The 4,581-nt window shown below is 32.9% G+C and overlaps 1 protein-coding gene across 4 annotated transcripts in view; it reads right to left on the minus strand.

The window, feature by feature from the left end:
• The window catches only part of LOC117179514 (vesicle transport protein USE1), a 108,951-nt gene that overhangs the window by 54,787 nt on the left and 49,583 nt on the right, over positions 1-4,581 (minus strand). The gene's annotated exons all lie outside the window — the stretch shown is intronic.

Below are 4,581 nucleotides of genomic sequence, written 5' to 3' on the forward strand. Positions count from 1 at the left end.
CCGCGATTTCGCTGGAAGCGGGTGCAATTTTTCAGATTAGCACCCGCTCCCGGCGAAATCCTGCGGTTGTCCTTATGACAAATTTTTGATTATATATATATAACAATGTGAAAATGCTTCTAGATAAAGAGAATTATGCAAATCACAAATGGCAAATCTGTGGTGATCTCAAAATTATAACTATGATAACAATACGACAACAATCAGGTTTGACGAGAGAGCCATGCTTCTTAGTTCTGTGGAATAGCAGATATCAAGCGAAACATTATTGAAAAAAATGGCCTGAGAGAGTATCCTTTGAACCTGGTTCTCACAACATCATCTACGAAAGTCTGGTTGATCTTCAGGATATACTCATTCTATCCCTTCATATCAAGCTTCGTCTGATGAAACAATTTGTGAAAGTCTTAGATACGGTTGGTCAATTCTTTACGTTTATAGGGCAAAGTTTCAAAGCAGTATCGGTAAATTTATGTAAAATTAAAAGTCCAAAAACTTGTCAGAAAGACAATTCAGAACTTTGAAAATTTCTCGAAAATGTTGGGGATTACAGCGAAGAACCAGGGAAACGGTTCCATCAAGATCTCGAAGTGATGGAGCAACGGTATCAGGTAAGTCGGATGAAGCCATGATGGATGATTTGTGCTAGATGATAAAGAGAGAAACTAATATAAGAGGGAAAAAACGTAAGCGAAACCCTTTCCATAGATCCCTTGAAGATAAAAGAACAAGGTATAGTAGGAATAATATAGACTAAGTACAATTTTCAGTTAAGCTAATGTTAATTACAAGTTATATTTCATAATAACAAAAGACATAAATATCAACTGTGACCTTGAGTTCAAAAACTGCAATGCAGATAGGTGGTTACAGTCTGTGATGGAGTCAATACCAGTGAAAGCTTGTTACCTCCAAAAGCACCGATAAAAAGAACGATTAGCTAAATAGAATATTCCGTGTAAACACCGTGCAACTCCCTTATAATGTCTTTATGCCTCTCTTTTTTTCATTCTCCTTGGCTATGTATTTCTCAGCTGGAGCCGAAAATTCGATAACGAACATGGTTTCTTTCTTAATGACAAGGAGAACTACGACAGGCCTCGAGTATACAACATAAACGATTGCCGAGAATATAAAGATCCAGTACATGCGGCACTTCTCATTCTCGACAATTGACTCGATTTCCCTAGCAGCGATGAGCGAAGCGTTATAAAGGCGAATGCCGTAAGAATAACAGGTTCTGCAGCTATCATTGGGAATTTTTTGGCTGAAAATGTGGCGACGGTATGCTAAGGTGGTAATGATACCATCTTGATGTGCCGAAATGAAACACTTCTCGCCCGTATTCAATCCGGGCGATTTAAGGAAAGCAAACGTTAGCTTATATGACATCAACTAATCCTCCAAATTTCCGTCACAGATACCGTGCATCTTCTTGTCCACGAAAGTTGTCACGGAAGTTTTTCTCCTGTGCTTCCTTAATCCGGACCTTCAGGAGTAAGTACTCGAGATAGATTAGAATTTATGCATCTTGTTTACCTCTAATATTGAAGTCCACGCTGAGTGTTTCAGCAGCCTAATCCGCTGCTATGCTCAGAAACTCGCCTTTACCCATTTTGAGAAGACGGGTCCCGCCCATTTTCAACTATATGTGCTACAGCCCCCTGCATCGACGTTAGTTCACCAGTACGATCAAGTGAAGCGTGGAGGCCAGATGGCGCTACGAGTCTTTCCAGTCTATATTTATTTGGCAAGCATAGGAAAGATTAGTGAAAAATTAATTTGATTAATATTTTCCGCAATGGCATTCGGTTTTCTGTATGACAAATTAAATCGTAAACATTGTTTAAGTTTTACTACTTTAAAAGCTTGCACTAAAATAACAAAAATGTGTGGGATTCGGTGTGTTACTCCTGCATGTAAATATCAGGTTATGACAGCTGCTCCAAAAAATTTAATTTCTTTTACGTGCTAGAAGGTAAAAAAAATATTAGAGCCTGACAAAAAGCCATCCCAAGAGAAAATTTGGTAGTAAAAACCGAGTGCGACATGCGCGAGACATTTTTTTAACAGATATTCTGAGGTAACGAAACACTATTTCAGAGGATGGAGTCACTGTTCTGGAAGTTGCATTAATTGATTATTGTTTAGTTTAATAGTCTTAATACTATTGTTGTTTATATAGTAGTTGGCAATTGACGTTTTAATATATTTGATTGAATTGTTTGTGAGATACAAAATAATGTCTTTATATATAAATATCTTTATTTCAAACAAGAAAATTACGCAGAAATATAAAAACTCGAATAAGTACTGTGTGCATATTTTAATGAAAAATATGAAACATTTTATCTTGATCTAAAACGATATTTTCATTTTTTATATATTCTTTAGTAGAATTAAAATAAATAAATAAAAACTATACATATATTCTTATAAAAAGTATTGAAGATTTTATCTTAATCTGAAATATCTTCATTTCTAACAAAAAATTCGAAAAAGTTATAGAAATTTAAATAAGAACTATGTATTATAATGCAAAATATGAAACATTTTATCTTCAACTGAAACTATATCTTTAGGTATATTTTAAAAATCTTTTGTATAAATATTAAAAATAAAATGAAGACTAGGTATTTTAATAATAAATATGGAACATTTGATCTTAAACTCAAACAACATCTTCATTAAAAAATTTCTGGCGTAGAAATAAAAAAATTATATAAACGTATGTATTAATAATAAACTATGTATTTTAATAAAATTTATAGAACATGTTGTCTTCAAATTAAAATATATATCAATAGTTTATAAAACACTTCCGTAGAAATATGACAAATTAATCAAGCACTGCATTTTAATAAACAATATTACATATTTTATATTAAATTGAAACTATACCATTCTTTGAAAAAATTGTTTCGTATAAATATGAAAAATTGAATACAAACTATTTATGTTTATAAGAAATATGGAATATGTTATCTTAAACTGAAACGATATCTTTATTTTTTTAATTCTTTCGTAAAAAGATAAAAAAATAAATAAAAACTGTACCTTGTTAAGTTATTTATTTAAATTTACGTTTTTTGAGTTAATTAATCCTTCAATTAATTGAATAATTCGTTTATTCCAATAAATAATCTGTTATTGTATTAGGGATACCATTGCTAATGAATTACTAATTTATACCAACATCTGAAATCGTTAATTCTTATTGTTTTTTATAAAATATATTTTTTTGTTTCGTCAGGCTTTTGTCAAACTTATTTTTCACAAAACTACTGAAAATAAATTGCATAGATGTATTTGGAATTCAATAATAAAATTTGGTATAATTATAAGTTTCATTTTGTTTCTTGAGTTGAAAAATACTTTAAACTTAGTTTCTCCAAGTTACGACTGAAACCTATCACAAGTTCCCGTAGCTGGAAGAGAATATTTTAACGATTTTTTTCACTTACTATTACGCTCATATTTAACAAGATATGAAACTTTAATTACGCTATGCATAAAATCGATTTTCATTACGAATAATATAAATTAAATTAATTTCGAACTAATTTTGCCTATTCCTGTCATGTAAAAACAGGCTGGAAAGACTCCCAGTGACATTTGCGCCGCACGCTTCAGTTGGCCCACTGGCGAACTAACGCTAACGTACAGTCGTTGCAGGGGACTGATGTGCAGTGCCCAGAATAATCCTGCTCTGAAGACATTCAAGATTCAGTATTTCACGACCACTTTGACAGCGTGTGGTGCAGAGTCGCGGAACAGAAGACTTAGGGTGCATGCTTTTGTTCATATGCATAAACTTTCGTGTGCCGATATCAAGAGATCTAAGCTCGCCCTTCGTCCATAGAACAACTCGAAATGAATAGTGTACTACCGGGACGGCAAGAATGTTTGTTGCAGATACTTTTTTCCTCGCCGAAAATTCGGAAGTCCAAATCTGCCGGGTGAGACGTTTTTATCTGCTTTGGAGAGTATCCTCTATAGAGCTTACGTCCTAAATGCGGCTCAGTGAGACGCCCAGGAATATGTCACCCACTTGTCTGTTTTTATAATAATAACGGAATTACAAAATATCAGTACCAAGTCTATGCAGTAAGTGTACACAAAGTTTTTAAGACATCCTACTCTTTCAAGGAAGGTATAATAAATGTTATTTTATTTTGTAAAATAGGCCCTGCTTCTTTTCCCTTCACCGATACGCGCGAACAATATTTGGTTAATAAACACATCATTTTTTTGGCACTGCCAAATCCTAGATTATTGTTAATAAAAAAATAAAAATAATAAAAAAAAATAAAAAAAATAAAAAGTTTTTTTTAGCAATTGTTCATCTAAAAAAGAATTTATTAAGGTGCATAGAAGTAAGATCAATAGACCGCTTTAAAAAGCAAAAAAACATAACGCCCTGGCTACATAAGTTAGTTTGCAGTAGACAGAATTTCGAAATTTGACACCCTGCAATAAAAATAATCTTGTCAAAACCAAAGTAGGGCCAGATGCTCGCCTAAAATAATAATATGCTTCAAGCCCAAACACAAAATCTAACGAGTTTGGCAAGGCCATGGC

The sequence above is a fragment of the Belonocnema kinseyi genome, chromosome 9, assembly GCF_010883055.1.
Source record: "Belonocnema kinseyi isolate 2016_QV_RU_SX_M_011 chromosome 9, B_treatae_v1, whole genome shotgun sequence".
In the NCBI taxonomy this organism is placed as follows: domain Eukaryota; kingdom Metazoa; phylum Arthropoda; class Insecta; order Hymenoptera; family Cynipidae; genus Belonocnema; species Belonocnema kinseyi.